Consider the following 12,415-nt stretch of genomic DNA (forward strand, 5'->3'; position numbering starts at 1 on the left):
CCCCTCCCCCCTCCAGTTTCTCTATCATAAAAGCCTTTGTTTTTAGCATTCCCAAAAGCCATCAGTAAAATCAGATCAGAATGTGTATCTGTGCTTCCAAAATGCCTCTAAGCCTCTTCTGGGTGGTTTAAAGCAATGGGGTTACCACTGCAAACTTTGCTTCATCCCTGAAATGAAGGCATGTGGTCTTAGTTTCTGCAAATCTCCATGTTGTTGTTCTCTGCCTATTAAATTGAGGTGTCAGAGGGAAGGGATTTCAATTCACTCCTCTTCAGAGATTCCCTTCCCCTTCATTCTTATTTTATGTATATAATAATAGCACCCAGAGGCCCCAACTGAGATTGTGCTAGGCATAATCACACAGGAAGAGACAGTCCCTGCCCCAAGGAGCTTGCAATCTAAATAGACAAGACAGACAAAGGAAGGATTATTGTCATAGGCGTCGACTCTGTGGGTGCTCTAGGGCTGGAGAACCCATGGGAAAAAAATGGTGGATGGTCAACACCTCTATCAATCCCTCTCCCTCCCCCCAGTGCCTCCTGCCCACCAACAGGCCCTGCCGATCAGCGTGGTTTTGCGGCATTAGGAGGCGCTTGGGGCGGGTGGAGGGCGAAGCAAGGGCACAGTGCACTCAGGGGAGGGGGCGGAGCAGGGGTAGGAAGAAGCAGGGCGATGGAGTTGGGGGAAGGGGTGGAGTGGGGGCAGGGCCTGGGGAGAGCCAGCTCCCCCTCCCAGCAGATTAGAAACTCAGCGCCTAAGAGGCTACAATTATGTCACGGAATCGGTGACTTCCATTGACCTCTGTGACATTTTCTCCCCTGGGGCTGGAGCTCCCAGCCAGCCCCGCCCTTGCAGCTGCCTAGCCCGGCAGGGGGACCCTGTGTAGCTGCCCAGCTGAGGCGGTCAGCAGGGACCCCCCGCAGCTGCTCAGCTGCAGCCACGGCCAGTGGTTGCGGGGGGGGGGGGGGGGGGGAGAATGGGACTCTGCAGCTACCAGCTGCCCAGTGGTAGAGGGACTCTGCAGCAGCCCAGCCCCAGGGTTAGGGGGAACCCAGAGCTCCCATGCACTGCAGCGGTGTGGGGCCTGGAGCCCCAGCAGCAGTGGGTGCTGAAAGCACCTACCCCTTTTGTTAGGGATATTTTTAGTGAAATTCAGGGACAGGTCGTGGGCTGCTGTGAACTTTTATTTCCCGTGACCTGTCCCTGACTTTTACTAAAAATATTGGTGACAAAAACTTAGCCTCACCTGTGATTACTGCCTCTATTTTACAGGAAGCTGAGGCACAGAAAGATTAAGTGACAACCCCAAGGTCACACAGGGACCTGTGGCAGAGCCAGAAATTAAACCCAGATCTCTTCAATCTCCCCATCTGTAAAATGGGGATAACACTTCTCTTCTTCATAAGAGGGTTGTGAGGGTAAATCTGTTTGTGTTTCTGAGGTGCTCAGATACTACAATGATGGATGCCACAGGAAAGCCCATAAATAATTGGGCTTTTTAAATGCCTATAAATAAAATAGAAATGGGCAATGAAATTATTAAATTTTTTTTGCTTTGGTTGAGTCTGTCTTATAAGCACACTCTAAATCAACCTGCTCTTAAGTGCTACACCAAAACTTGGATTCTCAGCTGGAGAACAAAGGGCCTGAGGTCTGGGAGCCCTGGCAGATCTTCCCTGGCTTTGCCATGGTTACTGTGCCACAGACAGGATTTACCGAAACACACCAGTGTTAAACCCACTGATGCACATTCACCCCAGGAGTCAGGCTAGACGGAAAGTCCCACTGTGGGAGGCAGATGAATGCATGAATGTTTGTTCAGCAAATAAGAATAAACTGCTGAATGAACTTCTGACACTCATGGAATGTTCATCATGCAGTCTTGTTATGGTGCACAATGGAGCACAAGCTACTCCCTAGGACTGCAAATTTACAGGCCAAGGTTTTCAGAAGTGATTAGTGATTTTTTGGGGAGCACAACTTGAGACACATTATAGGGCCCTGATTTTCAGACAGCGATGTAGTATGATGAGTGGGATTGAAGAAAGAGAGGAGGTTTCTGGAGGGAATCTACTCCAGTGTAAAACCTAGAACACAGACCTGCTTCTTTCATTAGCAATAAGTGATGCAGTGGCCCGGCTCTTACTGGACAAACACAGGCCTCTTAGCATGTAACACTGGCTTCTGTGCGTGTTCAATAATGATCTTTCTTACAACTCTGCCTGCCTGCCACATCACTTACTGCTAATGAAGCAGTCGAGTCTTAGCACTTCCTGAAAATCAAGCCTCTTTTCAAGTTGGGCATTGTAACAGGGTAACTGGCCCCATAAATGAAGTCAGGCCCAGCACTCCTGTTCCAGTCTGGGTGCACCCTAATTTGGTGTAGTGAGGAGGGTGGGGCTGCCTTCAGGAGTGATAAATGAGACAGTCCAAAGGCAAGCGGTCAGAACCCAGAGTTGAGAGAGCTCAGAAGAAAAGCAGAGCTTCAGGGAGGGTATGTCCCTGAAGGAGGGAGAGGTAAGAGTTCCCTAGCAGAGCCAGATCAGGCTGGTGAAACAAAAGGGAGAAAGGCCATCATGGGGTCACCTACAGACTTCCCTAAGCTATAGAGCCAGGGCTAAAGGCTCGGGAATTCAGGGTGAGGGAGCCCACTGATGGCTTCAGGCAAGAGTGGACCTATACCTAGGAAGGAAACAGGCTGCAGAATCACCCCAACTAGAGGGTTTCGGATAGAGCGGGGTGAGAGATGCCAGAGCTATACCAGGCAGCTGAGACATGGTGAGATGCTGGAGCCATTCCAGGCAGCTGGTGTGCAGCGAGAGATGCTGGGCTCTACTTCACGTGTTGATAGACTATTGGGACTTGAATGTATGGTTTGGATTGTGCTGGGGGAATCCGATTTATGGCTGTGAGACTTTTTGTAATAAATTAACCTTGAGCAAAAGGCTATTTACTCTTGGAAAGCTTTCCTGGAATTTCTGAGGACTCTACCAAGACGGGGGAAATAATGCAGGTGTACTGGTCAGCTGCAGGAGGGTGCCCCAGGAAGGAGCTGCCCTATCACAGGCACCCAAAATAACTTGTGGAAAATCTTGGCCAGAGTGTTTTCCACAGTACTGATCTCGGGGTGGGGGCTGGGGGGAGCCTTGCTGGCTGTCGTTGTCTTGTGCCTCTGACAGCCTGAGAGGAACACCAGATTCCAGTGTAGCTAGCACACAGCTAGTCTCCCCACCCCCGACCTACTGCTGCTTTAGCATTTGATGTCGGAAAGGAATGATAGCCTAAACAGGAGACTGGACATCAGGAGATCTGGGTTCTGTTCCCAACTCATCTCTAAACATAATATCTGACCACAGGAATGTAAGTTAAAGTCTCTGCCTTAGTTTCCCCCAGTGATACTGACTTTCCAGCAGACTGGTGCTTAATTCATTTATGTTTGCAGAGCACACCGAGATCTTCCAGTGAAAGCTGCCAAGGAAGTGCAAATTATTATGGTTGTGCAGGCAAAACATGTTATGGCAAAGAATGTGGGCTCTGCTAACCTCCAGTAACTGCGGCAGACTGTGTTGCTCGTTGCTTTGGCTTTTCCCTAAGACTTAGATACTGGCCAGTGGTGCAGATGCTCACAGTGGAAATGTAGCTTCTGGAATGTCCCAAAGTCCAACCCCAGGGTGACTAATCTCATCGTCTGTAGAGTTCTCAGGATGGCTTGTGACTATGCTTGTCCTTAATATGGCCAGTGAAGAGCAGGCTGCTCAGATGCTGGGAGGGTGCTGGGTTACGATAGGGATGGGTGGCAGTACAGAACCCCAAGACAGAGAGGCACCTCTGTGTTCAAGATAGGAGCAGCTGTTGTCTGCAAAGTAAATGCTGTACCTTGGCTATGGGCAAGTTGCCAGTGCAGCCCCTGGCTAGGCAAAGCCTAGACAGGCTTTCTTCCATCCTTTCTATTTTCCTATAGTGAGAGTGTGAGCTGCTCAGTATTTGCCCTCATGTGCAATGAAATTGGCAATCTGGCATCTGGATCTAATTCTCATCGCAGCCTGGCTGTGTGCAGAAAAGCAGGAGAGGTTTCTAAGGATGCAGCTTACAAACTAGTCCCAGAGGGGAGGTGGGAGAACCAGAAATCCTGTGTCAGCCTTTTGATTCCATTTAGGTGAGAGTGGAAAAGCCCCGGAGCCAAGAAATAGCCTTGAGATACAGTTGATGCTAAATGAAAAGTGAACCCTTTAGCTTGTAATGCCTTTTGTGTTACCTGTCTGCAGCTCCGAAGGTCTGGAGCTTAAGAGCAAGAGCTCCTTGAAACCTACACCAGACTCTGTCTGCTCCCGGTTCCTCAGGGTGGGAGATCAGGGAGGGAGACGTGCTGCACGCTGCAGGGAATATTGTACTGTATTTGCAGTACAGTGGGGTTATTTCTCTCTCTCCCAGTATAATTGCAGTTTAATAATATATCTAATGTGAGTGCAGCAGGCTGAAGCAGTCTATTAATAGTGAAATGCAGATAAGCTGACTCAAACAGAGACAGATCAGGCTTTGGAGAGAGGCTGCAGCCCTTGCCAAGTTGGTCTAGAGTCCAGGAACAGGAGATGGGGGTGGGGGTTGGTGAGTGGAGACTGAGGTGGTGGGGGAGAAGCTTCTACCTCCCCCCTCCTCCCCCTTTGAGGAGGATGTAGTTGGGTTGGTTTCTTGATAGCCTTGCTGTAACACCTGTGTGGCGATGAGCATGCTCAACAGAAATCCCTTCCTCTGATGCCTTTGGAATGAGGGAACCTTTTATCAGTAACCAAGGGGCTGGTAACAGAGAGGTACGGGGCTCAGCAGCAAGGCAGCTCTTCTCTCTGAGCCACAAATGACAATTTTGTTTAAAAAAAAAAAAAGGCAATCCCAGGCTATAAATATAGCAGTGCCTGTGGCCTTTAATCCTAGTTTGGTAAGAAGCTTGTCAACCACAGGTCCCTAGAGAGGACTGGCTCTTGCCCTGAGGTTGGGATGTCTTCTTTTGCATCGACATGTGTGTTTAAAATAGAGAGGGATCCAAGCTGCTATGCTGAGACCCAGATGGGACCTTTCCTGGAGCTGGGTGATATTCACATCTGACTCTTTGATCCTGTCTCGGGTTTTGAGACTTCAGGAGTTTGATTCTTCCCTCTCCAACACTGCGTCTGTTATTAATAATCATAATCCTGTGTCATCCTCTAGCTCCTTCCATCCATGATCTCAAAGTGCTTTATAAACATTCAGGAACTAAGCCTGACAACCCCACCCCCACAGCAGGCATTATTGGTTTTGCCCCCATTTTACAGCTGGATAAGCCGAGGCACAAGGCGGTTGTAATGTACCCGATGTGTCACCAACTGATAGCAGAGCTAGAAACAGAACCCAAGAGGCCTGGCTCTCAACCCTCTGTTCATACCACTAGGCAACAGTTCCTGCCCATTTTCTGTAGTCCTTTGTTCTATAGTGTTTATTAACAAAGCAGGTGGGATTTCTTCTTTTCTCCTTCAACAGTCACTGTGGGGCTGGATATCTGGGGTAGGGGATGGTGGGAATATCTATGTGGGTTGGGCATCAGCCTTCAGCTGAACCATTTCACAAATGGAATTGGCTTGTAAAGATTCAGAGGGCAGGAGAGTAGCTGCAGAGGTCCAGGTATCTTAAGGCAGAGAAAGAAATCTGCTTTGTGAAAGGCCCATTTGGAGGGCTGCAATTGGGGTGAGAGAGTCTATTTATTTGCAATTGATCTTACTGCCCCTTCTTGTTAATCACTTTTTTTTTTTTACACTATCTTGGAAAACAAAGAGTATAATAGCATTAACTTCCGAGGAGATTTCCGAGCCATGCAGCAAGCTGACATCTGTCCCCTTTGTCAGAGTTCATTAACTCTCACTGGACTTTTAATCAGGTCATGCAAAGAGCACGGAGGGGTTGGGGTGGGCTTGACGCTGGTTTTGTGGCTATGGGAACTTGGCTGTCTCAGCTCACCTCCACTTGTGTTTCTCATCTCCTCTACAGGGAAGGAAGAATATGTTTAGGCAGAGATGGGAGATTTTCTTACAAAAGGTTTTACAATGGAATTTTAAGACTGAAAAAATGCCAGAGCTATTTTTACCCAGGTTTCAGCTCAGGGTATAAATAGCAGGCAGGGCTGTTCTTCCCACAGCTGACTGGCATAGTTAGATAAACATCCTGTAGAAAGAGGCTTGTGCACAGAGGATATATAACTTACAGGGCACTTTGCCATGCAGCTCATGGGGGGATAATTCCCATGTCCACTAGGTCAGCAGGCAACTTTGATGATGTCTTTACGGATCAGGGTATCTTGGCCACCTTGGCAAATGCTGGTCGCAGGAGAGGAACTCAGGAGTGGAGATGGCTTTTAATAAAGGAGATTTAAAAAAAAAAAAGTGTCTGTAAACATCTCATTGAAGCGCCTAAGACAATCCTTCCTTACAGACCGTAAAACTAGATCCCCAGTGATGGAATCTCCTTTCAAAAGGCTGAGGGCTGACCCGATTGCCAGGCAGTTTCCTGCACCTGTTCTGGTCACATGGAAATAGTTCTCCTGTCATTATACAGTTTCCGTGCTCACCCAGCCTGGCACAGTTCAAGGCATGCATGTATTTCCCAGAGCAAAGCTCCAGATTCAATTGCATCCTGTCCCCACGTGGGACTTCTGTGACATTCCCATATGGCTCTACGCTTCTTGGCCGGTCTTGTGGATCTGTATCCAAACTCAGTAGTTCTGGTCCATCCCTAATTTTACATATTGGATTTAAAACCACCCCTCATGGCCACACCCTAGAGATGATTTAGCTGGTCGGGACCAATGCACTCAGGGGAAGCTGGGCCTGTCCGGTGAGTACATGCGGCATGTGGCTGCAGCTGAGGTTGGAAGGAATTTGAAACCCAAAACCCGACCAAACATCCTTCAGCTTTGTTACCATCCCAAGATTGTGGTCAGAGTGTTGGAAAAGCTTGCACAGGGATTTTACACAAAGCAAGATCAAGCGTCAGAGGTTCATTTGTATTATAGTAGCACCTGGAGGCCCCAGCTGGCATCACTCAGGGCCCCACTGTGCTCTGAACTGTGTATACCATAAGACGTAGTCCTTGCCCAAAGAGCTTATGATCTAAGTAGACAAGATAGAGGAAGGGTGAGAGATGAAGTGACCTCCGCAAGATCCATGCCCCCGGTCATTGGAATAGAATCCAGATCTTCTGATTGCCAGTTCGGTGGCCCTAGCCATAAGACTGTGTTGCAACATGCTTCCAGAAAGGGAGAGGATAAATACACCCACAGAAGTGTTTTGCTGAGACTCCTGTGGGTTCAATCACAAAACCAAGCCCCAAGAGGTTGGGGGAGGGAAAAAATTGTATGACCCTTTCCCAAGTGAATTGAAACCACAGAGAATCCTAGTGAGCCAGCCAGGCTGCAGCAGGAATCTGGTAGAGTTGTGGGCTCTCCTGGGTGAAGGAGACAGCTGATCAGCCTTGGGAAGGAGAGATGGAGCTTTGGGGATGGGGAGGGAGGGAAACAGATGGAAATGATTCCTGACACTTTCTGCTGAGCAGATGCTGTTTGTCAGGGGGAGGCGAGGTGATGGAAGAGACCTGGAGGATATTTATGGCATGTGTCCCCTCTGAACAGCTCTCTGGGTTATTGGTGCATAAAATAACACTTGTGAGGTTAATGGCAAAAGTAGGAGAAGGCAATAAAAAGGGGAATGGCTTTGTACTTGGCAGGGTAAAACAAGTAGAACCCCATCTTTAGTCTTCTGAGTCCCAACCCTAAAATATCAGCTGCCCATGAGCAGCAGTCCCCAATCGGAAGCCAACCAACTGCTCCCAACTCCTGCAGCAAGAACTAGTCTGCTCATGTGCTAAACACACACCAATGAAACTCTGTGTTTAACTGTCCAGCAATCAGGGCAGGCCGATGAATGCAACACATAAGGCAGCTGCCTCGCTCGCCTTAGGCACGTTAATGAAACATTCAGTATTTACAAAAAGAGACATTAGTGAAGAGGCGTCTCCCCATGTCTCTTACATTCAGTGAATTGGAGCTGTCTGGGATGGGGACTGTTTACATAGCTCTCCTTTAAACATCATGTCAACATCGGTTTCCCCCCACATGCCCCCAAAGCGGGGAACTGTGTGTGGTAGTTTCTCAGTGAAGGGTAGTGTTTGGACCCTGGCAGTCTGCCAGCAACCTCCGTCACGTTTCAGCCATCTCTTTCATTTGGTGGGGGGTAGGTGGCACCTAAGGATTTTGTGACCACAGGAGAATGCTTTTAAAATGCAACATGAAAGGGACACAACTTAATTTAACCATGGGTGTGAAACTGCATGATAGATGCAAATATTTTACTGATGTTTATAACCATATCTTCTCATCCCCCTCCACCCCAACTTTCAGTTAATGTTGCTTGTTGTCTCTATATGGGTAGGGTGACCAGATGTCCCGATTTTATAGGGACAGTCCTGATTTTTTGGCCTTTTTCTTATATAGGCTCCAATTTCTGTCCCGATTTTTCACATTTGCTGTCTGGTCACCCTATATATGGGGGAAAGTATGGTCTAGTGCTTGGAGAACAGGAGGTGGGAGTTTGGGTTCCATTGTCGACTCCCACTGTGAGTCTTTCAGTCATTGAGGAAGTTGCTTAATATTTTTCTGCCTCGGTTCCCCAAGCTGTAAAATGAGGGTGCTAATATGTCCCTCTAGGGGCATTGTTGAGATGTTGGCTGAAAAGTGCTCTAGAAATGTCATGTATTTATCACCTTTATCTATTAGAACTGGTTGGAAAATGGCTTGGGGCAGTGTTTTCGTTTTTTCCTTGTTCTATGTAGAAAATGGTGACTTTTTATCAAAAAACTGAAAACGAAAATGAAAAATTTTCCGATGAAAACTACCAAAAACTGAATTTTGTTTTTTTGTGTTTTAGCCCCTCTACCCCCCCCCCCCCCAAAAAAAAGTGTAGAGGAAAGTGGACGCTTTCTGTGAAAACTTTCAGTTAGTCTAAAATCCAATTTTCCATTGGATTCCATCCGTTGTTTCCATCAACACTTTTTTCCAATCTGCCCTATTATTTATGATTAAACATCACTGAAATAAGCTATTGTGTTCTGACTGCAGCAGCCTATTGCAGGGCAAATGGTTTTTCATGGATGCTTTATTCTCCCTGTAAAGGAATCGCTGATTGTGGGAAGTAAAATGCTTGTCAAAATAAAATTGTTAGAAATCTTGGCCACATTACAGAAATAACAAAAAGTATAGGAGTGCTCTTTTATATAACTCTGTGTTTGCTTGTTAAGCTCAAATGGGTGTTTTCTTGTCCATATGAAAGGCGATTTTCCCATAATTGTGCTGGTTTTATGAGGCTTTAAGAAATATAAGGCAAAATGTATCCACCAGTGAGGGCACTGTCTAGACACTAAAGTATACAACTTGGTATTGGAAGATCTGAATTCTGTTCTAGCCTCTGATACAGATTTATTGTGGGACCTGGGCAAGTTACTTCACCTTTCAGTTTTCCCTGTCTCTTAAAATGGGGATAGTGATACTGCCTCACCGTCTTTGTGAAGGTTAATTCCTTGATGTGTGAAGCATGTAGGGAGCCTTTGATGGAAGCACTTTGAAATCATTAGATGGAAGATACCAGCTGGTTTGTAATGCCTGGTTATCTAATACTTGGGAAGGAGAGTCATTATACAGAAAGAATAATACCAAGGCCCAACTAAAGGTACATTTATTCCTGATGTACAGAATTAATGTAATTAGAATTCATGCTTGGAAGGCAAGATAATGAACACTTCATTAAGTAAATGTACGTTTTAACTGAAGGTTAAGGTGCTTTTATGCATGACTATTTAACTTATTAATATACACCAAATTGTCACTGTTGGGAAAGTCATAGTGCTATATAACTGTTGGTTACACGGGTACAGATGAGAATCACTAAAGCCTCTGGCTGCTGAAGACTAGAAATTATTGACTTTCCAGGGGAAGCATTGATAGTGCTCATCAAACGGGTACTGTTTTATTTTTTTTCACAATCGCCTTCCTCTGAAGCCTTCATCAAAACAATGGTGCCAGATAGTCTTTCCATGTACTAGACTAGTAATTCTCAAGGCAACTTTTCAATGTTGTTTTACTCTTGGAAGGAGCCTTTTCCAGAATGATACTGCTGCTCAGATAGTGCCTTCACTTCACTTTTTTAAGAAAATCTACAGAGGAGCTGCCACCTTCCTAATAACGGCCTAACATAGTTAAGCTTTGATACTGAAGCCTGTGTAACTCAACACGGGCCCAGGAGTGCATGCCAGGAGATCCTGATGCAGGATTTGGAAACTAGAAGGCATAAATCTTTATCAGGAAAGGTAATCAACTACTGGAACAACTTACCAAGGGATGCGGTGAATTCTTCATCGCATGGTATCTTTACATGGAGATTGGATGTCTGACTAAGAGAGATGCTTTAGTTCATCCACAAGTTACTGAGTAAAAGTCTATGGCCTGTGTTATTCAGGAAGTCAGACTAGACACTCCCAGTAGTCCCTTCTATCTGTAAAATGTATTCATATAGATTATATGCTCCTTTAATTCACATCTTGGGGGCTCCAGGGTAAATCTCATTGAAGTACTCTTGGATTTACACTGGCGACCCTGATGTCAGAATCTAAGCTTGTGCCTCATTGTCTCTGTAAAGCACCTTGTATATGTACAATACTCTGATTTATGCACATATTAGTAAGATGATCTGATCTGGAAGCCAGTATTCCTCCTCCATAACTTATGAACATGTAATTTAAGTTTGGATTGTGCATTTTTAAGCCCTGATGGTTAGGCTTTTCAAGCTGTGAATTCCTATCTAGACAGTATGTTAACATATGCTAGTAAATGGCACTGTCATGCTGTGCAAATGCATGATAGAAATCTCTCTCTCTCTCTCTCTCTCTCTCTCTCAGTTGTAGGGTGCATGGGTTTGCCACTTCTGTGTTTTACTTCACTGGAGTTTAGGATTTTGTTTTGAGAAGTTGGGATGTTGAAATCATTGACCTAGAAACCAAAGAGTCAGGATTGTCATTCTTTTCAATGTTCATAGGCCAGAATAGACCATCTAATCTGACCTCCAGCATAACACAGGCCATAGAATTTCACCCAGTGACTTCAGCAGTGCAGGGAGTTATTCCTCAGCATGCAACTTGTTAAAAAATTGTCTATGGATTCATCTTACTCTTCTTTGTCTCCTTTTGCTAAGGAGCTTTGCTTCCCTTGGCTTCCAAAAACTCCTGACCCACTTCCCCTATACATAATGTACTTGGTACATTGAAGCTAATAGGGGTTGGAAAAGCTTTCCAAGTGGGAGGTGTGTGAGAACAAGCAGTTAGCAGCTCCAGCAGAGGAGAGATTTTAGTTATACTTGCTGCTGTTTTGATGGTTGCAGAGTCTGTAAAAAGCTTTGATTCCCAGATCCCTAGATTGCATGGCCAATTAATTTTCTCTTGTATCAGTGACTGCTCCTGTGCTACAAATGACTTTTATATTGTGTTACTTCAAATGATTCTCTTTCTAATGTACTGGGGACATGGATAATATTACATAATGGGGCTATTAAGAAAAGAATCTCATATGTTAAGCATTGCAGAAATGAACATCTATAGCTTTAAGTGATAGGCTATGTCCATTCTGGCTCAGCTCCCACGATCTGTGAAATAAACAGCAGTTTATTCTTAACATTTGTTTATATTTCTTGGTGACCAGTAGTATACACAGAGATGAGATATCTTGCTATTTTAATCTGAAATTATAGACGTCCACTCTCAAGTAGTTTAGGGCCAAAATTACAACTATTTTGTTTTGATGGAGAACATACCTTTGTGGATTTGGGCCATCGGTTTATGGGGGTTTTCGTACACAATCACTTCGGTGATTTTTAAAAATGTCAACAGTAGCTATTGTTTACGTAGAACCTACAATTCTTTTCCTCAGTGGATCATCATGACATCAAATCCACCAGCCTTCAGTGTATGGGGACACACCAGCTGCACTGCATTTATGGTTCTAGAGAATGGGGGCCAGTGTGTGTGTGTGTATTATGGAGTCACCAGTTGAGACTCCATAGTTAAGTTTGAGTTCCGTTTTTCACTTAAGGGATTCAGCCTCTTTTGTTGTTGCCATATCCTCTCTAAATTTACAGCATTTACTCTGTGGGCACAGAATTATTTTGAAAATTTACAAGTAAATCGGTTAATTAGTTTCACTTAAAATTAATTATAAACTGGATCCTTTAAGAAATTGAACATCTGTGTCAGTCTTTTTTCTTTTATCTAGAATTATCTTAATAACAAAATGAGGCACACTCTTCAAACTTCTCATGTACTACAGTTAAAACTCATTGTACATAAAATCTTG

This window comes from Lepidochelys olivacea (assembly GCF_965140295.1).
Source record: "Lepidochelys olivacea isolate rLepOli2 genome assembly, chromosome: 17".
Lineage (NCBI taxonomy): Eukaryota > Metazoa > Chordata > Testudines > Cheloniidae > Lepidochelys > Lepidochelys olivacea.